This window comes from Bos mutus, chromosome 1 (genome assembly GCF_027580195.1).
Source record: "Bos mutus isolate GX-2022 chromosome 1, NWIPB_WYAK_1.1, whole genome shotgun sequence".
Lineage (NCBI taxonomy): Eukaryota > Metazoa > Chordata > Mammalia > Artiodactyla > Bovidae > Bos > Bos mutus.
In genome coordinates, this window is record NC_091617.1 from 119,258,399 (window position 1) to 119,282,123 (window position 23,725).

Consider the following 23,725-nt stretch of genomic DNA (forward strand, 5'->3'; position numbering starts at 1 on the left):
TTTTACCTATATGAACTAAAAAAAAAAAAAAAAAAGAACCAATGATGACCAACATCCCAGCATGAACTTGATTGCTGTTCTAGGTAAAAGACTGTCACAACCCTCCTATAAGCCTTAAGGATAGAATAAGCCTTCACTGAGATCCCTCCCAAGAAGATGGTGTTTCTAAAAGCTTAAATTTTCTTTAGACTTTTAAAAGATTTTAGAGCTTTATTGATATAAAAGTATAATTTTCTTGTTAGGTACATTGCTAGTTTTTGTTCATATTTTTTTAATCACACTGTGATAAAAAGGGGGTTCCAGATTGGACCACTCGGGTTTTTGAGTACATTTTCCAAGTCCCAAGTCTATGTATGACCCTCCATGTTCCAAATGCTTATATTCCATGTTTGTTTCCTAGTATGCAAATGAGAAAGGGCTTCATAGGTTGCTCAATGGGTAAAGAATCTGCCTGTCGTGGGTTCAGTCCCTGGGTCGGGAAGATCCCCTGGAGGAGGGCACAGCAACCCACTCCAGTATTGTTGCCTGAATAGTCTACTGGACAGTGGAGTCTGGTGGACTTCAGTCCATAGGGTCTCAAAGAGTCAGACACAACTGAAGCGACTAAGCATGCATGCATACATGCAAACGAGAATACCACTTTCTTCATTGGAGTGTTAATGCATAAAGAATTTAGAATGCCCTGGAATACAAGTGTTCAATAAATGTTAGGATTATGATTACTTTGAAGTTAGCTAATTTTTACCTAGTTCAGTAGAGAAATAATGTGTTAGTTAACAAATAATGCTAATATGACATGCTGTCTTATCTGGAAGAAGTAACTGCTTCTAATAAGAAAAAGAAAAAGAAAGAAACCTTTCCTCCAAGTCTTTAATATAACTGCCTTATAAATTCAACTTTTGCACATTTCTAGGCCTCGGGTCTGTGAAGAAGGCTGAGCACCGAAGAATTGATGCTTTTGAACTGTGGTGTTGGAGAAGACTCTTGAGAGTCCCTTGGACTGCAAGGAGATCCACCCAGTCCATTCTGAAGGAGATCAGTCTTGGGATTTCTTTGGAAGGAATGATGCTAAAGCTGAAACTCCAGTACTTTGGCCACCTCATGCGAAGAGTTGACTCATTGGAAAAGACTCTGATGCTGGGAGGGATTGGGGGCAGGAGGAGAAGGGGACGAACGAGGATGAGATGGCTGGATGGCATCACTGACTTGATGGACGTGAGTCTGAGTGAACTCCAGGAGTTGGTGATGGACAAGGAGGCCTGGCATGCTGTGATTCATGGGGTCGCAAAGAGTCGCAAAATTTTTCAGCATTGAAACATAGAAACATCGAAAGGTAGGCCTCTCCTAACACTCTCTCAATCTGTTTTCAGTCATTTATCCTTTGTCAATCTTGATTTCCCCTTCTGTAACATGTGAGTTGAAATATGTGCTGAATCAATCCCTTTTATTATCAAGCAGTTCAGAGTAACAGATATATTTAAGAGGACTTTTTAATGGGCTTTATTTTCATCACCAGCATTATATTGTCCATTGTCTACTCTTCACACTCAGCAGAATTAACTTATAGAAAAGTCTGTTCCATTTTAGGAGTTTGTCTAATAAAGCCAACCTTGGTGAAAATGGGAAGTAGGCTATGTAGATGCTGGAAACCCTTCCCTCTCCAAATTCCCTCTCATACACTGTTGTTTGCTCTCCAAGGCCACTTCATGGTAGCCTGGATCCATCATTCCACATGTGTTGCTTCTCTGGCATCAGTGGTCTTCTAAGAATCAGACCCAAAGGAAAACTTCCATTTCATTTTCAGAGACATTAAATCCTTCCCTCAACTCAATGGACTTAGGTTTCTAGAGATTCTGAAATATCTTGTGCTAATAATATTCTATTCTGAGCTGGATCAAAGACTAAAGACTCTGGCCTCACTAGGTCTCTGAACATGCCTGGGGTCTTCTCACTGGTTTTCTCATCAGGAAGCCAGTTAGTTTCAAGGGGTGCTAATCCCTGTCATGTTTAGCCCTCTATCTTCCCAGAAAACTTTCTCAACACATGCTACTATATGCTCCTGGACCTAATAGCCTCCTCCTCTGAGCCCTGTAAAATCCCAAATCTACTCTAAACAGTATCTCTAGTTCCCAAGAAGCTCCCTTCACTGCCAACCCTAAGTCAAATTTGCTATTGGACTCTACAGCGCCAGCTTCCTTTGTGAGTAGACAACGGAGGATGTCTTACTTCCATTTATGGATACACTTCTTTTTTAATTAAAAAACTTTTTTTTTTTTTTTTTACTGGAGTATAGTTGCTTTACACGTTGTGTTAACTTCTACAGTACAGTAAAGTGAATCAGGTATACATATATCCTCTCTGTTGTAGATTTCACTCCCATTTAGGTCACCACAGAGCACTGAATAGGGTTCCCTGCACTTAAGTAGGTGCTCAGTAGTTGTCTATTTTGTATAGTCATTATGGATATACTTCTGTTGGTCTCAATTTTATGGAAAATGGAACACATTACAGGTTTTTGCACTATTATTTTTGCTTGTAGGAATACAGTGGTGGCTTTTTTTTTTTTTTACTTTTCTGATACATAAGCCAATATTTAATCATTTCACTAGGCAAGATGAAAAAAAATAATGATGAGAATATGAGAAAGAGAAAAATATCATCGTTTTAAGTTTCTAGGCCAAATGTCTACCAAAAAAATTAGTACACTATCAAGTACTATATGCATAGATAAAGTCTTTTCTCATATGTTATCTCATTTAGAAAGTTAAAATTTGAGGAGGGATGGCAGTTCTTAATTATTGCTACTTTTTTAAAGAGGAAATTGTGACTCCAAGTGACAAGTGATGTGCCTAGGCTTACTCAGTGAGAAACAACTCCCTGTTAGCGGCTGCCTGATGCTTATTCAATGCCTCTCTCCACAGCTACAGGATTTCCCAGTTAATAACTTTAATTGTGATCATTTCTATGTCATATGAATATGGGACTTTTAAAAATGCATGTAATTCTATCATATTATTAATTCATTACTTGTATTCTAAGAATATGGCCTGATACTGACTCTCTAATCTTACACTTAAATAAATAAAATGACCCTTTAAGAATGGTTTTCTGAGCAGCAGAGCTTTCTGGGCTGTCAAGCTCAGAGGCTCGTTTCCCATTTAATGGAGAGGGCTTGCATGGGTGAAATGGTTTTATCTGAACCTAAACCCTTGCCATCAATAAGCGACTGGCCTGAAGGTACAAAGTGACAGAGTAATACTTTCACAATTAATTTCCTTAACTGCCGTTGCTGGTCTTTGGAGACTAGTCTCCTCTATGGGATATTGCTTCAGAAGCTGAAGTGAACATTTTTCAGGATACAATCGTCGCTAGGTTTCTTTAATCCCATGGGCTGAAGTAAATCCGTGTCAGCTTTACAGTTCTGTGGCTGATTGTACACAGCCTCAGAGAAGCCTTCACTGCATCTAAAGAAAAGAAATTTTCTTATCAGGAGAAGGTAAGACTGAAGAAACTCACCTCTTTCGAGGGCTTGAATACAACAGTCCATCTTAGTCTTCATAGTAGTCTTTTGAAGCTGACTATTATTATTCTCATATTTTAGATTAAAAAATCGAAATCTGGGATGAATTGGGAGAGTAGCATTGACATATATACGCTACCGTGTGTAATAAAAGCTAGTGAGAAGCTGCTGTATAACACAGGGGACTCAGCTCGGTGCTCTGTGATGATCTAGAGGAACGGGGTGGGTGGAGTGGGAGGGAGGCTCAAGAGAGAGAAGATAATGTATACGTATGGCTAATTCACTCTGTTGTACAACAGAAACCTATACAATATTTTACAGTAATTATACTCCAATTAAAAAAAAAAGTTGAAGCTCAAGAATGAAGTTACTTGCTGAACAAGGCTATAGATATGAAAAGTGACCGAATTCTGTTAAATTCTGACCAGTTTTTCCCCACTTTGCTACATAGTTTCATAAAAATTCTATGTTAGGAGATCTTCTCCAGAGCCATCATATATTCAGTGATCCTAAGTACTGTACAACAAATCCAAGTTCCTAATTTTAAATAGTTTTACAATTGAAAACGTCATTGCAGACCAGTCATCACTTTTCAGGGCTTCCTTGGTGGATCACACGGAGAAGAATCTGCCTGCAATGCGAGAGATGGGTTCAATCTCTGGGTCAGGAAGATCCCCTGGAGAAGGGAATGGCTACCTTCTCAAGTATTCTTGCCTGGAGAATCCCATGGACAGAGGAGCCTGGTGGGTTACAGTCCATGGGGTTGCAAGAGGCAGACATGACGGAGTGACTAACACTTTCATTGCTTTCCATGTGCATTAAAAGGCTGATCAATGAGTAGTATGCACTTTTCTTTCTTTTTTTAGAAAGTACTCTATTAATATAAACAAGACTCATTTAGAAAAGAAAGTCTACCTTGAATTTATACTTGGTACCAATTTATGTTGTAACATTTCTGACAGTGTCACTTAATTTGCCTAGTTGCCTATGGTCTAAATGTAGGTAATTTACAAACCTTTAACAATTTTCAGCTTTGCTAAATGGTACAGAGAACTGCAATTACATTTAAAAGGCACTGGCGCTCTATATGTCAGTAAAAAGCACCTACAAAGACATAATTACAATGTAATTGCCCACAAGTTCATGAAGTAAACATACATTATTAGAAGCACTCGTCTGTTCAATTTAAGTAACATTACAGCTAACATATTGCATAAATAGGGAGCCATTTTGTGACTAGTTACTGTAATAACAGGAGTTTAAATTAAAATGTAGTGTGTAAGTATATGTATTCTTAAGATCACTTTAGATATGTTATTCAATCTCCAGTGGCTTGATTTTAGTCTTTAAAAATTGCATTTTAAATATTATATTTATTTTAAGGAAATATTTACAATCAAAGTATAGTGTTAGATCTGATTGAAAAGTGGTGTTACGAAAAAAGCTTTGCAAAAAGTTTTAACTATGGAAGAGATACAGATTCATATTTGCCATACATTAAAAAATAAAATACATGTCTAGTAGGATGGTCAGTTGAGATCTCATGCTGTATAAAACATATCTGTAGCGTGAAATCATTAAAATGTTTTCACTGTATTACTATATACATAGGCTTCCTTGGTAGCTCAGCAGGTAAAGAATCCGCCTGCAATGCAGGAGACTCCAGTTCGATTCCTGGGTGGGGAAGATCCCCTGGAGAAGGGATAGGCTACCCACTCTAGTATTCATGGGCTTCCCTGGTGGCTCTGATGGTAAAGAATTCATCTGCAATGTGGGAGACCTGGGTCAGGAAGGTCCCCTGGAGGAGGGCATGGAACCCAATCCAGTATCCTTGCCTGGAAAATTCCCAAGGACAAAGGAGCTTGGTGGGCTACAACCCATGGGGTCACAAAGAGTTGGACATGACTGAGCGACTAAGCACAGCACAGCTATACACATATCATTCCAGTCTTCATATTTTCATCTATCATATCAAATATGCATTACTTATGTCAAAGGATTTGTGTTACCACAGTTTGGAGGAAATGGATAACAGGAAGAGAGGTCCTAGAAATCAATTTTGGCTCAAATCTTTCTTGGCTCCCCTAAAATGACTGGCTATTCTTTGTTTGAAATACTGTAAAAGAACTAAGTGGAATATAAATATAATATATAAATGTGTGTGTGTGTATATATATATATATATATATATATACACCATATCTTCTTTATACATTTATCTATTGATTGACATTTAGGTTGCTTCCAGCTCTTGGCTATTGTATTATAAATAATGCTTCAATGAACACTGGGTACATGTACCTTTTTAAATTAGTTTCTCCAGGTATATCCAGGTGTGGGATTGCAGGATCATATGGTAACCCTATTTTTAGTATTTTAAGGAACTAAATATATATACATTTATATGCATACATTGCATATGCATAAATACAATGGAGTATTATTTAGCCATAAAAAAGAATTAAATAATGCCATTTGAAGCACCATGAATGAACATAGAGATTATAATACAAAGTGTAAAAGAAAGACAAATATCATATGATATTACTTATATGTGGAAACTGAAATAAAGGGATACAAATGAATTTATTTACAAAGCAGAAATAGACCCACAGTCATAGAAAACAAACTTATGCTTACCAAAGGAGAAGAGGGGAAAGGGATAAATTAGGAGGATGGGATTAACATATACACAGTACTATATAAAATAGATGACCAACAAGAACCTACAAGGAATGATACTCAGTATTTTGTAAAAACTTATAATGTAAAAGAATCTGAAAATCTCTCTCTCTCTGTACATATATATATACAGTATATGCATATACTTTGCTGTACACATGAAACTAACACAACATTGTAAATCAAACTATACTCCAATAAAAAAGAAAAGAGTATTTATTTTGTCTTTCACTCAATGTAACTATTTGATATTGATATATAATAAATTTATTACATTTAAAAAGTGATAGAGGTAAAAGGAAAAAAGGGGAGACCATGAACATGAAGCTTATTAAATATCAGCATAATTATTTAATAACAATTATATTTATAATATGGTATCTTTTATCCTTAAGTTTCCCAAAGCACTTAGCAAACTCTGTCTCAATAGCATTTTGGGCACACATCCAGCCCTGAGTTGAGGAATAACAACAGAACAGACAAGAAAACAAGATGCCTTATCTAGCCTTGTGGAGAGCCAGATTTTAGCCACAAGTAAAAAAAGAAAGGAAGAAAAGAGAAGAGAAAGTAAGAAATATTAAGCAAGATGTTAAGGTAAAAATCTTTCTTACTTATTTCTCTCCAATTTATTTTCCCCAAAGATGGAGTCAATTCCTACAAAGTAGCTCTAGTCATTATAAGAAGTCAGTTGGTTAGGCCAATTAAAGAATAATAAGTATATACTTCTATGTAGACACAATTTTTCTGCAATTTCTCTATCTACTTGTTTTTATTGATATATTGAGGATTTCAGTACAATAGTTGAGTTGTACTAATATAGGAAATTGAACATGATTGGTGCCAGGCTTCAGCAATACATGAACCGTGAACTTCCTGATGTTCAAGCTGCTTTTAGAAAAGGCAGAGCAACCAGAGATCAAATTGCCAATATCCGCTGGATCATGGAAAAAGCAAGAGAGTTCAAGAAAAACATCTATTTCTGCTTTATTGACTATGCCAAAGCCTTTGATTGTGTGGATCACAGTAAACTGTGGAAAATTCTTTGAGAGATGGGAATACCAGACCACCTGACCTGCCTCTTGAGAAATCTGTATGCAGGTCAGGAAGCAACATTTAGAACTGGACAGGGAACAACAGACTGGTTCCAAATAGGAAAAGGAGTATGTCAAGGTTGTATATTGTCACCCTGCTTATTTAATTTATATGCAGAGTACATAATGAGAAATGCTGGACTGGAAGAAGCACAAGCTGGAATCAAGATTGCCGGGAGAAATATCAATCACCTCAGACATGCAGATGACACCACCCTTATGGCAGAAAGTGAAGAGGAACTCAAAAGCCTCTTGATGAAAGTGAAAGAGGAGAGTGAAAAAGTTGGCTTAAAGCTCAACATTCAGAAAACGAAGATCATGGCATTTGGTCCCATCACTTCATGGGAAATAGATGGGGAAACAGTGGAAACAGTGTCAGACTTTATTTTTGGGGGCTCCAAAATCACTGCAGATGGTGACTGCAGCCATGAAATTAAAAGACGCTTACTCCTTGGAAGGAAAGTTATGACCAACCTAGATAGCATATTCAAAAACAGAGACATTACTTTGCCAACAAAGGTCCGTCTAAGTCAAGGCTATGGTTTTCCTGTGGTCATGTATGGATGTGAGAGTTGGATTGTGAAGAAGGCTGAGCGCCAAAGAATTGATGCTTTTGAACTGTGGTGTTGGAGAAGACTCTTGAGAGTCCCTTGGACTGCAAGGAGATCCAACCAGTCCATTCTGAAGGAGATCAGCCCTGGGATTTCTTTGGAAGGAATGATGCTAAAGCGAAACTCCAGGACTTTGGCCACCTCATGAGAAGAGTTGACTCATTGGAAAAGACTCTGATGCTGGGAGGGACTGGGGGCAGGAGGAGAAGGGGACGACAGAGGATGAGATGGCTGGATGGCATCACTGACTCGATGGATGTGAGTCTGAGTGAACTCCGGGAGTTGGTGATGGACAGGGAGGCCTGGCGTGCTGTGATTCATGGGGTCGCAAAGAGTCGGACACGACTGAGCGACTGGAATGAACTGAACTGAACTGGTGCCTTACCAACTACCAATAATTTATACCAACCTGTAGATTTACACTAATATCTTGTGGGTTTAGCATAGGGCAAAAGTCCTCCTCATTTTCAATCATATTTGATAAAAGTAAATTTGAATCAGTAGAAATGGAATGGAGGTTTAAAAAATTAATCCTTACAAATAATGCAATAAATAAGTCTTTTAAAAATTTTTTGTGAAGAAATTATTAAACTTGTCTCCTGATCTGAAAGTAACAATGGGAAGTTTTAGAGCTTTCTATTAACAGGAATATGTTTTTAAAATTAATTTTATTGAAGAATAGTTAATTTACAATTTTCTGTTAATTTCTACTCTCCAGCAGAAATTCAATTATACGTAAATATATATACATTCTTTTTCATATTATTTTCCATGGTTTATCCCCGGAAATTGGACATAGTTCTCTGTGCTATATAGCAGGATCTTGTTGTTTATCCACCCTATATATAATAGTAATTCATCCCTCCCACAATGCCCTCCCACCTTGGCAAATACAGTCTGTTCTCTACATCAAGTCTATTTCCATAATCTTCCATTTCCTTCCACATTTTACCAGTACTCTCTTTCTCAATGCATTCCTCCACCTAAAGCCAACCCTCTTATTTGTAAGTGAGGAAGAACAGTAAATAGGCCATGAGACCCCCATCTAAATTAAACCCTCTATGATTTTTTTGACTTCTGACTAGTCACCTGGATCCCAGTCAGAGTCATGATCAATACCCACCAAAGGATCTCAATGTGCCTTCCATCTTGTTCTAGGCTATTTGGGCAGTTCAAGTTATAGGCAAATTAATCAGTTCAGTTCAGTTGCTCAGTCATATTCGACTCTTTTCCACCCCTGGACTGCAGCACACAAGGCCTCCCTGTCCATCACCAACTCCCGGAGTTTACTCAAACTCATGTCCATTGAGTCAGTGATGCCATCCAACCATCTCATCCTCTGTCATCCCCTTCTCCTCCCACCTTCAATTTTTCCCAGCACCAGGGTTTTTCCAAATGAGTCAGTTCTTAGCATCAGGTGACCAAAATATTGGAATTTCAGCTTCAGCATTAGTCCTTCCAGTGAATATTCAGGACTGATTTTCTTTAGGATGGACTGGTTGGATCTCCTTGCAGTCCAAGGGACTCTCAAGAGTCTTCTCCAACACCACAGTTCAAAAGCATCGATTCTTCGACACTAAGCTTTCTTTATAGTTCTACTCTCACATCTGTACATGATTACCGGAAAAACCATAGCTTTGACTAGACAGACATTTGTTAGCAAACTAATGTCTCTTTTTAATATGCTATCTAGGTTAGTCATAACTTTTCTTCCAAGGAGCAAGCGTCTTTTAATTTCATGGCTGCAGTCACCATCTGCAGTGATTTTGGAGTTCAAGAAAATAAAGTCTGTCAATGTTTCCACTGTTGCCCATCTATTTGCCATGAAGTGATGGGACCAGATGCCATGAACTTAGCTTTCTGAATATTGAGTTTTAAACCAACTTTTTTACTCTCCTCTTTCACTTTCATCAAGAGGCTCTTCTTTGCTTTCTGCCATAAGGGTCGTGTCATCTGCATATCTGAGGTTATTTATATTTCTCCTGGCAATCTTCATTCCAGCTTGTGCTTCATCCAGTCCAGCATTTTTCATGATATACTCTGCATATAAGTTAGGTAAGCAGGGTGACAATATACAGCCTGACATACTCCTTTCCCTATTTGGAAGCAGTCTGTTTTTCCATGTCCAGTTCTAACTGCTGCTTCCCAATCTGCATACAGATTTCTCAGGAGGCAGGTCAGGTGGTTTGGTATTCCTATCTTTTGAAGAATTTTCCACAGTTTGTTGTGATCCACATGGTCAAAGTCTTTGGCCTAGTCAGTAAAGCAGAAGTAGATGTTTTTCTGGAACTCTCTTGCTATTTTGATGATCCAACGGATGTTGATAATTTGATCTCTGGTTCCTCTGCCTTTTCTGCTGCTGCTGCTGCTAAATCCAGCTAAAATCTGTAAGTTCACGGTTCACACAATGTTGAAGCCTGGCTTGGAGAATTTTGAGCATTATTTTGCTAGCCTGTGAGATGAGTGCAATTGTCCAGTAATTTGAGCATTCGTTGGCATTGGCTTTCTTTGGGACTGGAATGAAAAGTGCATTTTCAGTCCTGTGGCCACTGCTGAGGTTAACAAATTTGCTGGTATATTGAGTGCAACACTTTCACAGCATCATCCTTTAGGATTTGAAATGGCTCAACTGGAATTCCATCACCTCCACTAGCTTTGTTGGTAGTGATGCTTCCTAAGGCCCACTCGACTTCACATTCCAGTGTATATGGCTCTACGTGAGTGATCACACCATCATGATTATCTTGGTTGTGAAGATCTTTTTTGTACAGTTTTTCTGTGTTTTCTTGCCACCTCTTCTTAATATCTTCTCCTTCTGTTAGGTTCATGCCATTTCTGTCCTTATTGTGCATGTCTTTGCATGAAATGTTCCCTTGGTATTTCTTATTTTCTTGAAGAGATCTCTGGTCTTTCCCATTCTATTGTTTTCCTCTATTTCTTTGCATTGATCACTGAGGAAGGCTTTCTTATCTCTTCTTGTTATTCTTTGGAGAAGGAAATTGCAACCCACACCAGTATTCTTGACTAGATAATCCTGTGGACAGAGGAGCCTGGTGGGCTGCTGTCCATAGGGTCGCAGAGTCAGACATGACTGAAGTGACTTAGCAGCAGCAGCAGCTTGCTATTCTTTGGAACTCTGCATTCAAAGAGGTGTATTTTTCCTTTTCTCCTTTGCCTTTCGCTTCTCTTCTTTTCACAGCTATTTGTAAGGCCTCCTCAGATAACCATTTTGCCTTTTTACATTTCTTTTTCTTGGGAATAGTCTTGATCCCCTCTCCAGTACAATGTCATGAACATCTGTCCATAGTTCTTCAGGCACTCTGTGTATCAAATCTAATCCCTTGAATCTATTTCTTACTTCCACTGGATAATCATAAGGGATTTGATTGAGGTCATATTTGAATGGTCTAGTGGTTTTCCCTATTTTCTTAAATTTAAGTCTGTATTTAGCAATAAGGAGTTCATGATCTGAGCCACATTCAGCTCCTGGTCTTCTTTTGTTAACTGAATAGAGCTTCTCCATCTTTGACTGCAAAGAATATAATCCGATTTCAGTGTTGACCATCTGGTGATGTCCATGTGTAGAGTCTTCTCTTGTGTTGTTGGAAGAAGGTATTTGCTATGACCAGTGGGTTCTCTTGGCAAAATTTGGTTATCCTTTGCCCTGCTTCATTCTGTTCTGCAAGGCCAAATTTGCCTGTAACTTCAGGTATTTCTTGACTTCCTACTTTTGCATTCCAGTAGTGAAAAGGGCATCTTTTAGGGGTGTTAATTCCAGAAGGTCTTGTAGGTCTTTATCAAACTGTTCAACTTCAGCTTGCTCAGCATTACTGGTTGGGGCATAGACTTGGATTACTGCAATATTGAATGGTTTTCCTTGGAAATGAACAGAGAACATTCTGTCATTTTTGGGATTGCATCCAAGTAGTGCATTTCAGACTCTTTTATTGACCATGATGGCTAGTCCCTTTCTTCTAAGGGATTGGTGCCCACAGTAGTAGAGATAATGGTCACCTGGGTTAAATTCACCCATTCCAGTCCATTTTAGTTCGCTGATTCCTAAAATGTCGAAATTCAGTCTTGCCATCTCCTGTTTGACCACTTCCAATTTGCCTTGATTCACAGACCTAACATTCCAGGTTCCTATGCAATATTGTTCTTTACAGCATTGGACTTTACTTCCATCACTAATCACATCCACAACTGGGTGTTGTTTCTTTGGCTCCATCTCTTCATTCTTTCTGGTGTTATTTCTCCACTGACAAATGAGTAAGTGTGGCTTCATTATAATCCCATCAGGCAGTAAGCACAACTTTTGCTTGGCAGTCCATGGGGTCATAAAAGAGTTGGACACAACTTAGCAACTAAACAACAACAGAAAAGCAATGAAAACCTCCCTATTTTTCTAGTTTGAATAGTTGTGGAATAAACAATATAGCTAAAGCTTATGTTAGCTGCCTTTGTGGAATGGTTTCCAACATTCCAGAAAAAATTTTTGGTCTCTGAACATGCTACCTGTGGGCATATATAAAATGCTCACTCTTACCTAATAAGACCTGAAATTCTATAGCCAGAAATTATTTTGAATGTCTTAAGGAGTAAGAGAACTAGGAAAGGAGTACGACAAAGCTATATAATGTCTTCTGTTTATTTAACTTATATGCAGAGTACATCATGCAAAATGCCAGGCTGGATGAAGCACAAGCTGGAATCAAGATTGCCAGGAGAAATATCAATAACCACAGATATGCTGATCACCACCCTTATGGCAGAAAGCAAAGAGGAACTAAAAAGCCTCTTGATGAAAGTCAAAGTGGAAAGTGAAAAAACTGGCCACTGCTGGGCATACACACTGAGGAAATCAGAAGGGAAAGAGATACGTGTACCCCAGTGTTCATCGCAGCACTGTTTATAATAGCCAGGACACGGAAGCAACCTAAATGTCCATCAGCAGATGAATGGATAAGAAAGCTGTGGTATATATACACAATGGTGTCTTACTCAGCCATTAAAAAGAATACATTTGAATCAGTTCTAATGAGGTGGATGAAACTGGAGCCTATTATACAGAGTGAAGTAAGCCAGAAAGAAAAACACCAATACAGTATACTAACGCATATATATGGAATTTAGAAAGATGCTAACAATAACCCTGTGTACGAGACAGCAAAAGAGACACTGGTGTATAGAACAGTCTTATGGACTCTGTTGCAGAGAGAGAGGGTGGGAAGATTTGGGAGGATGGCATTGAAACATGTATAATATCATGTATGAAACGAGTTGCCAGTCCAGGTTCAATGCACAATACTGGATGCTTGGGGCTAGTGCACTGGGACGACCCAGAGGGATGATATGGGGAGGGAGGAAAGAGGAGGGTTCAGGATGGGGAACACGTGTATACCTGTGGTGGATTTATGTTGATATTTGGCAAAACTAATACAATTTGTAAAGTTTAAAAACAAAATAAAATTTTTTAAAAAAAGGAAAAAAAAAAAACTCAACATTCAAAAAACTAAGATCATGGCATCCAGTCCCATCAATCATGGCAAATAGATAGGGAAACAATGGAAACAGTGACAGACTTTATTTTCTTGGGTTCCAAAATCACTGCAGATGGTGACTGCAGCATTAATTTGAATGAAATTAAAAGATGCTTGCTCCTTGGAAGAAAGCTGTGACCAACCTAGATAACATATTAAAAAGCAGAGACATTACTATGCTGACAAAGGTCCATCTAGTCAAAGCTATGGTTTTTCCAGTGGTCATGTATGGATGTGAGAGTTGGACCATAAAGAAAGCTGAGCACCGAAGAATTGATGCTTTTGAACTGTGGTTTTGGAGAAGACTCTTGTGAGTCCTTTGGACTTCATGGAGATCAAACCAATCTATCCTACTGGAAATCAGTCCTGTATATTCATTGGAAGAACTGGATGCTGAAGCTGAAGCTCCAATTCTTTGGCCACCTGATTTGAAGTGCTGACTCACTGGAAAAGACCCTGATGCTGGGAAAGATTGAAGGCAGGAGAAGGGGATGACAGAGGATCAAATGGTTGGATGGCATCACCAACTCAATGGATATGAGTTTGAGCAAGCCCTGGGAGCTGCAAAGGTTCGAACATGACTAAGTGACTGAACTGAACTCAACTGGAGTGATTGCTTTAAAGACAATGATCATGAGAGATGTTAAGACTTTAAGCCTAATTAGCATCATAGGGCTCAAAATGGAAGTTTTAACTCAAAAACCGATATGACAGACTAGATTCTAAACTGTGTGAGAGAAGCATGCCTATTTGAAGATTTTTACAAGAGAATATTTGCCTTTAGATGCAAGGAATGCAAGAGAAAATTTTTTACTCCAAGTGGACTACATGGAGAGATATATATTATTGTTTTGGGTCCTGTTCAGAAGGGGAACCTCAGGGTTGCAACATGAAACTGAAGACACATTTGGATGGTAGAGCTTGCAGAATGAATTGCAATTGACCACTCAGTATAGTGTCCAATAGGGATCAGAGGAACTTCACAAGAATGTTCCCACTGGTAGAAATCTCTACAGGACCCTTATATCCCCTTGAAGGTTGGCTTTTACCATATGTCAGACACAGAAAGTAGAAAGCCACTCAGCCTAATGAGAAAAGCCTTGCCTCTTACCTTTCCTCCTTCTCTTCTTGAACCTGAAACGGCCTAACATAGCAGCTACCAAGTGAAGATGAGAACATACGTAGGAAAAAAGGGAGAAAATTGAATCAGGATCATTTCATGATGGTGCAGGCAACTTCTAACCAGCTTACAGAAAAGGAATAAAAATTTAATCTGGGAAGAAAATCAAAGTATTATCTTCTACCGGACACTTTCTAATTGCTGAACTAAGACTCTATCTAGAGTGAGCACAAAATTCATGATTTCTTTCCAAATTTCTATCCAGGGATACAAATGTTAGTCTCAAGTAACAGATTTTAAACTAATGGTGAGATACAAAGAAAAGTTGCACATTGATTATATTATAGATTGTGTTTATTCAACATATGCATTATGACAACTATTTATCTCTTTGAAACAGTGGGTTTTCTGCAAACATCCTCAAGGTGGGCAGTTGTAAGGTTAGTGAGGAGTAGGATGTGGGAGTGGGGGATAATTTGGAGAACGTTGGGGAAAACAAATTAAGCAGAGAGAGAACAGTAAAGAGCATCTGATGGGGCAGGATCAGTAAAAGTCAGTGAAAGAATATGGGAGCACTGGCAGAGCAATCTTTCCTGTGAGTTTATTGAGAAAATAAGTGAAAGTATGAATGAGAAAAATAAGTGACATGAATAAGTAATTTGCAGTTCTTCAGGGGGTTAACTTCGAGCTTTCTAGATAACATAGATAAACCATAAGATTAATAAAAATCGCCTCTCCCTGGACTTTTAATTGTCTAGTTAATATACAGTAATGTGTATTTCTTTGAGCCCCTTTTTTTTGGTGGGGGGGGGGGGCAAGAATACAGGAGTGGGTTGCCACTCCCTTCTCCAGGAGATCTTCCCGACACAGGGATTGAACTCAGGTCTCCTGCATTGTAGGTTGATGCTTTACCATCTTGAAAAACAAGTCATTCCTTGATTTAAACAAATGACGATGTCATATTTGATTTCCTAGTAAATTCCCAACTGTCTAATTTTTATACCTGCTGTGAAATTCACAGGAGATGAACCATACCAAACTATACCTACTGGAGAAAGGTCAGAAGCTGCCTAGGCATTGTTTCATAGAGATTATGTTGATACAACTTTATCTTCTTAGAAGGCCAACAACATTTTCAATAAGAACGTAAGAGGCTTTGGCAGTCTAGGTACATGAGAAAATTAAAGGGAACTTTATTTGTCAAACCGACAAATGCTTTTATTTCTCCTTAAAATAATTCAATAGTATTTAACTTAAATATTTTATCTCAAAAATCATTGTAGAGCCATGTAATGTCTCCCCCCAAAATTCAAGATTGAAAGCTCCTTGAGAGAAAAGACTTTATTTTTAAACAGTCTCATTGAAGTATAATAGGCATATAGTAAACTGCATATTTAAAAATCATCCTTTGATATATTTTACATGTATACACCCATGAAATTGGCACAACAATCAAGATAATGAATATACCCATCATCCTCCATATTTTCTCTTGCTCTTTATAATTCCTGTTTTCTGCCCTCCTGTGCTTACCCCCAGACAGACAGCCACCGATCTTCCTATTACTCTAGATTAGTTTGCATTTTCTGGAGTTTTTTATAAATGGAATTATCTTGTATGTCTTCTTTTAATTCTTTCTAGATTCATCCATGTAGTTGTGTGTACCAATAATCCCATTTTTTATTACTCAGTAATATTTCACTGCATGCATAATCTGTAATTTATCAATTTACCTGGTGATGAATATTTGGTTTGTTTCCAGTTTGGGGCTACTTCAGTTAAAACCAATGCACATACTCATACACATGTTTTTGTAGGGACATATTATTCCATTTTTCTTAAAAATATCTAGGAATGGAATGGTTAATTCAAATGGTAGGTATGTAATGTCTAAGAAATTTCAAGTTGTTCTCCAAAGTGGTGGTGCTCTTTAATGTTTATATTAGCAGTGATGAAAAGTTCTACTTGCTCCACATTCACACCAATACTTGATGCGATTATTAGTTTTTCTTAATTTTAACCATTCTTGTGGGTGTATAATGTTATTTCATTATGGCTTTAGTAAAAGTTTCCTTAATAGATAATGATGATTAGCATCTTTTCATTTGCATATCTTGTTTATGTAATGTCTGTTAAAATATATTGAGCATTTTAATAATCGGATTGTTTGTTCTTATTAATAAGTTTGAGATTTCTCAATATACACATTCTAGATAAAAGTCCATTACTGAACACATGATTTACAAGCATGTTCTTTCAGTGTTAGGTTTTTTTTTTTTTTTTATCCTCTTAGTAGCATATTTTGAAGCACTGTGCTGTGAAAAGTCGCTTCAGTCATGTCCAACTCTTTGCAATACTATGGATCGTAGCCCACCAGGCTTCTCTGTCCACGAGAAATACTGGAGTGAGTTGGGGTGCCCCTCTGCCGGGGATCTTCCCCACTTAGGGATCGGACCTGCCTCTCTTAAGTTTGCTGCACTGGCAGGTGAATTCTTCACCACTAGCACCACTGGGAAGCCCTATTTTGAAGCACAGATGTTCTTAATTTTGATAAACCTAATTTTTAAATATTTGCCCTATAGATCATGGTTTTTATGTTTTAGCTAAGAATTTGCTTTTACCCTATATTTTTTCCAGACAGTTTATAATTTCAGGTTGTATATTAAGATTTGTTGTTTCATTGAGTTAAATGTCTTCAGTTCTGTTGCTCAGTCGTGTCTGGCTGTTTGTGACCCCAAGGACTGCAGCAAGCCAGGCTTCCCTGTCCATCACCAACTCCCAGAGCTTGCTCAAACCCATGTCCATCACCATCCAACCATCTCATCCTCTGTCGTCCCCTTCTCCTTCTGCCTGCAGTCTTTCCCAGCATCAAGGTCTTTTCCAATGAGTCAGTACTTTGTATCAGTGCCAAAGTATTGGGCCTTGAGCTTCCGCATCAGTCCTTCCAATGAATATTCAGGACTGATTTCCTTTACAATTCGGCCTTCCGGGTGGCTTAGAGGTTAAAGCGTCTGCCTCTAATGCAGGAGACCTGGGTTTGATCCCTGGATCAGGAAGATCCCCTGGAGAAGGATATGGCAACCCACTCCAGTATTCTTGCCTGAAGAATCCCATGGACGGAGGAGCCTGGTGGGCTACAGTCCACGGGGTCGCTCAGTTGGACAAGACTGAGTGACTTAACTTTCAACTTTTCAACTTTCCTTTACAATTGAATGGTTTGATCTTCATGCAGTCTAGGGACTCACAAGAGTCTTCTCCAACACCACAGTTCAAAAGCATCAATGCTTTGGCACTCAGCTTTCTTTATGGTCCAACTCTCGCATCCATACATGACTACTGGAAAAACCATAGCTTTGACTAGACAGACCTTGGTTGGCAAAGTAACGTCTCTGCTTTTTAATATGCTATCTAGGTTGGTCACAGCTTTTTATATAAGCATCTTTTAATTTCATGGCTGCAGTCACCATCTGCAGTGATTTTGGAGTGCAAGAAAATAAAGTCTGTCACTGTTTCCATTGTTGCCCCATCTATTTGCCATGAAGTGATTGGACCAGATGCCATGATCTTTGTTTTTTGAATGTCGAGTTTTAAGCCAACTTTTTCACTCTCCTCTTTCACCTTCATCAAGAGGCTGTTTAGTTCCTCTTCACTTTCTGCCATTAGAGTGGGGTGATCTACATATCTGTGGTTTTTGATATTTCTCCTGGAAATCTTGATTCCAGCTTGAGCTTTATCCAGCTCAGCATTTTGCATGATATATTCCACATATAATTAAATCTAAAGATTGATATGGAAAGAACTGACATACTGACATTTTAATAACTATTGAATTTCTGATCCATGGGCACAGTAGATATTTTCATTTACTTAAGACTTTTTAAATTACCTTCAGCAATATTTTATAGTTTTCAATGAACACAGGTCTTGTGCACCATTTATCAGATCCATTCCTTAGTATGTTATATTTTGTTGCTATTATAAATAGAATTATTCTTTCAATTTTATAGTACATGGAAATACAATTAATGGTTATATTGATTTTTTTTCATCTTGCTAATATCACCCACTACTTCTAGTAGCTTTTATCATAGATTTTCTATGTATACAATCATGTAATATGTGAATAAAGACTTCTGTTTTTTCCTTTTCAATTCAGATGCCTGTTATTTCTTTTTCTTGATTTACTGCCCTGGGCCCAATATCCAGTACAATGATGAAGAAAATGGGTAAAAATGGACATCCTTTTGACTTTCCATAAAGTTCTTGCCTTTAGGGAAAAAGCATTCAGTGTTTTACCATTAAGTGTGATGTTAACCATAGATTTTGTAGATATCCTTTATCAAGCTGAGAAAGTTTCTTTTCTACACTAGCTTGGTAAGATTATATTTCTTAATCAAAATTGGATATTGGATTATGTTAAATACTTTGCACCTATTGACCTATTGGTCATATATTTTCTTATTTTATCTGTTATTATGGGGAAATACATTGATTGAATTTTGAATGTTAAACCTTATTACTTGGCTAAATCCCACTTGGTCACGATGTAGTAAACTTTATACATGGTGGAGCTCCATTTGCTAAAATTTTGTTGAGATTTTTGAAGTCTATATTCATGGAGGATTTTGGTATATAGTTCTGGTATTCATGGAAGATACTGGTATACCGGGATGTAGTTTTCTTTGCTTATAATGTCTTTTCCTAGTTTTAGTGTAAGAGTTATGTTGTCCTCATGTTGGGACATTATCTCTTTCAGGGAATGTATGCATTTAATTCAAATCATCAAATTACTTGACAAAAGTTATTCATAAGATTTTCTAATTATCACTTCTAATTGTTACTTTCTAATTATCTTTAGAATCATTAATAATGTCTCAATTTTTCTTTCTGATGTTAATTTGTGTGTTCTTATTTTGTCTGATCAGAAGTTTATAGATTTTTTTTTCTAATTTTATTTTATTTTTAAATTTTACATAATTGTATTAGTTTTGCCAAATATCAAAATGAATCCGCCACAGGTATACACGTGTTCCCCATCCTGAACCCTCCTCCCTCCCCATACTATCCCTCTGGGTCGTCCCAGTGCACTAGCCCCAAGCATCCAGTATCGTGCATCGAACCTGGACTGGCAACTCGTTTCTTACATATTTTACATGTTTCAATGCCATTCTCCCAAATCTTCCCACCCTCTCCCTCTCCCACAGAGTCCATAAGACTGTTCTATACATCAGTGTCTCTTTTGCTGTCTCGTACACCGGGTTATTGTTACCATCTTTCTAAATTCCATATATATGCATTAGTATACTGTATTTATGTTTTTCCTTCTGGCTTACTTCACTCTGTATAATAGGCTCCAGTTTCATCCACCTCATTAGAACTGATTCAAATGTATTCTTTTTAATGGCTAATACTCCATTGTGTATATGTACCACAGCTTTCTTATCCATTCATCTGCTGATGGACATCTAGGTTGCTTCCATGTGCTGGCTATTATAAACAGTGCTGCAATGAACATTGGGGTACATGTGTCTCTTTCCCTTCTGGTTTCCTCAGTGTGTATGCCCAGCAGTGGGATTGCTGGATCATAAGGCAGTTCTATTTCCAGTTTTTTAAGGAATCTCCACACTGTTCTCCATAGTGGCTGTACTAGTTTGCATTCCCACCAACAGTGTAAGAGGGTTCCCTTTTCTCCACACCCTCTCCAGCATTTATTATTTGTAGACTTTTGGATGGCAGCCATTCTGACTGGTGTGAAATGGTACCTCATAGTGGTTTTGATTTGCATTTCTCTGATAATGAGTGATGTTGAGCATCTTTTCATGTGTTTGTTAGCCATCTGTATGTCTTCTTTCGAGAAATGTCTATTTAGTTCTTTGGCCCATTTTTTGATTGGGTCGTTCATTTTTCTGGAGTTGAGCTGTAGGAGTTGCTTGTATATTAGAAGTTTATAGATTATACAGATCTCAGAGAGCAGTTTTTGGCTTTGCTTATTTTCTCTATTGATTTTTTGTTGTCTATGGCCTTGATTTCCTCTCTGAACTATGTATTTCTTTTGTTCTGCTTTCTATAAGTTTCATTTGCTCTTCTTTTTTCTATTTCATAAAGTATAAAATGAGGTAACTGATTTTGGACCTTTCTTATTTTCTAGCATAGGTGTTAGCACTATACATTCCTATTTATTTAACTTCATCCCAGAGATTTTGATGTGTTCTGTTTTGTTTTCATTCAGTTCAAAATACTTTCTAATTTCCTTTTCTGATCTATGGTTTATTTTGAGGTATGTGATTTAGTTTCCAAATATCTGAGGATTTTCTAGATATAATTCCATTATTGATCTGTACTTTAGTTCCCTTGTTATCAGAGAATAACTTTGTATAACTTAAATTTTTTAAATTTATTGAGACTTGTTTTTTTGCCTGTTATCTATGTTTGGAAATGTTTTATTTGGATTTGGAAAGCATATCAGTCTATTGAGTGTCCAAATGTAGAAGCTTTAGGGTTGGTAGTATATATCTTTAAATCATTAGACTGTATTTTCAAGTGATATAATAATATTTCAAGTATAATACGAGAGCCTCATAACAGAATTTCTCCATTTCTTGCTCCCAGACTTTGTGTTATTGTTGTCTTAAACATTGCTTTATATATGTTATAAGCCCAACTATATTTTAAAATGTTTTGCTTTAAACAGGTATTTTAAATAATTATAAAATATTTACATTGTAGTTAACCATTTTTGGCATTTGTTTAGACTCAGATTTTCATCTGGTATCATTTTTCTTCTGTCTGAAGGACTTCCTTTAATATTTCCTATACTGCAGGTTTTCTAGTGATGGGTCTTTTCAGCTTTTATATGTCTTAGAAAGTCTTTATTTCATCTTTGGGGTGTTTTATGTTTTTTCTTTTGTTTTGTGTTAAAATATGTTTTACTTGTCAAGCAGCATTTTAAAACTTTTAAAATTTTCTTTTAATTTATTGAAGTTCTAAGAATTTTTATTGTGGTAATACACACAAAATTTGCCTTTTAATAATTTTTTAAGATAAATGATTGACATTATTGTCCAACTCTGCTACTATCTATTTCCAAATTTTCACCAACCCGAACAGAAACTTTGTACCCATTAAGCAATAATTCCTCCCTCTCCTTCCTCCAGCCTCTGGTAACCTCCAATCTAATTCTATCTATATGAGTTTGCCTATTCTATAAATGAGTGGAGTCACATGACACTGGTCCTTTGGTGTCTGGCTTATTTTACTCACCATAATGTTTTCAAGCTTCATCAATGTCATAGCATATATCAGAACTTCATTTTTGTGACTAAATAATATTTCCTGTATATGTGCATATCACATTTTGTTTATCCATTCATTTATAGTTGCCTGAGTTGTTTCCACATTTTATCAGTTGTGAATAATATTGCTATGAATATTGGTGAACAAATATCCATATGAGTGTGTGTATGTGTGTGCGTGCTCAGTTATGTCACATTCTTTGTGACGTGAACTGTAACCCGCCAGGCTCCTCTTTTCATGGGATTTTCCAGGCAAGAATACTGGAGTGGGTTGCCATTTTCTTCTCCAGCAGATCTTCCTGACCCAGGGATTGAACTCAGGTCTCCTACATTGCAGGAAGATTCTTTACCACTGAACCACCGGTGAAGCCCTTCTTAATCTGTGTTTTCAATTATTCGGTATCTAGCTAGCAGTGGAATTTCTAGTCTTCAGTCATTCCATTTAATTTCTTGAGGAACCACCAAAATTACCTTTTATTTTGAAAGATATTTTAACTAGTCTAAGATTTAAGGTTAATATTTTTGTTTGCTTTAGTACTTTTTTCAATACTTCAAAGATGTTGCTTCACTGTCTTCTGGCTTGTATTCTTTCTAAGTTGAAATGATGTCATATGTATTTTTGTTCCTTGAGATATAATGTGTCTTTTTACGCTCTCTGATTTTAAGATTTTCTCCTTATTACTAGTTTTAAACACCTCGGTACAGTGTACTTTGGTGTTTTTTTCTTTGTTACTTGTATTTAGATATTTTGGGTTTTTTGAATCTGCAGTTACAGTTTTCATCAAATTTGGAAAATTTTTCTACCACTAAATTTAAAATAGTTTTGTTCTCTCTGTCCTTTTCTTCACCTCTCCGATCACACACACACACAGCACACATTAGAACTCTTGAAGCTATTTGATTACACTGACACACTGGTTTGTTTGCTTATTTGTATCTTCCTCTCTGTGCTTCATTTTGAGTAGAGTTGCTATATCTTCAAGTTCATACTGAAGAAAAGCATAAGATGAGACTCAAAAGGGAGAGAGAAGTCAAATAAGAAAGACCTTGAATATCATTCTAAAGATACCAAGCTTTAATTATCAACAAAGGAAAATGAAAGCTGCTTAGTAGTTGTGTGCTATGATCAAAATTTCACATTACATTAACTCCTCTGGAAGAAGTACCAGATAGATTAGCAGGAGTCAAAAGTGTAGCCCGTGGGCCAGATCCAGCCCACTGCTTGCTTGTGCATAAAGTGTTATCAGAATATTGTCACACTTATTTGTTTACATGTTGTGCTCCAATGATAGAGTTGAGTAGTTACAACAGAAGCCGTACGTCCAGAAAGCTGAAAGTGTTTACCATGAAGACGTTATGGAAAAAGTTTGCCAACCCACGGATTAGAGTGAGTCAAGAATGATCTCAGAAACTAATTAGAAAAGGTTCTAGCAATAATTCTAATGAGGCACTATCAGAGTCTGACATTTAACAGGGTTTCTCAAATGTTTAGCATCATTGGACCACAGTGTTCACCATTTCCTTCAGCACTAAATCAAAATCAGGAGGCATTTTGTTAACCACCAACTGGTGTCTACGAATAAAGCAGTATGTGGGCAAAGCACTGAGTGGGTGACATTACTGCGTTATTCACTCCGCACACGTTGCTTGTGCTCCCTCAGAAACAAGCCTGAAGCGCCTTCCCCACTCTACGTCAAGGCTCATAAAGATTTATTTTTCTCCTATAGCTTCTTGTTTCAAAATGAATATCATAATTATCTATTGAGTATATGTCTTTTTCTGCACATATATTAAGAACGGATTCCCATTTTGTAGGTTTCATCCAGCTATAAGTCAAAAATCTCTTCACACTCTCCCAATGTAGTGTTT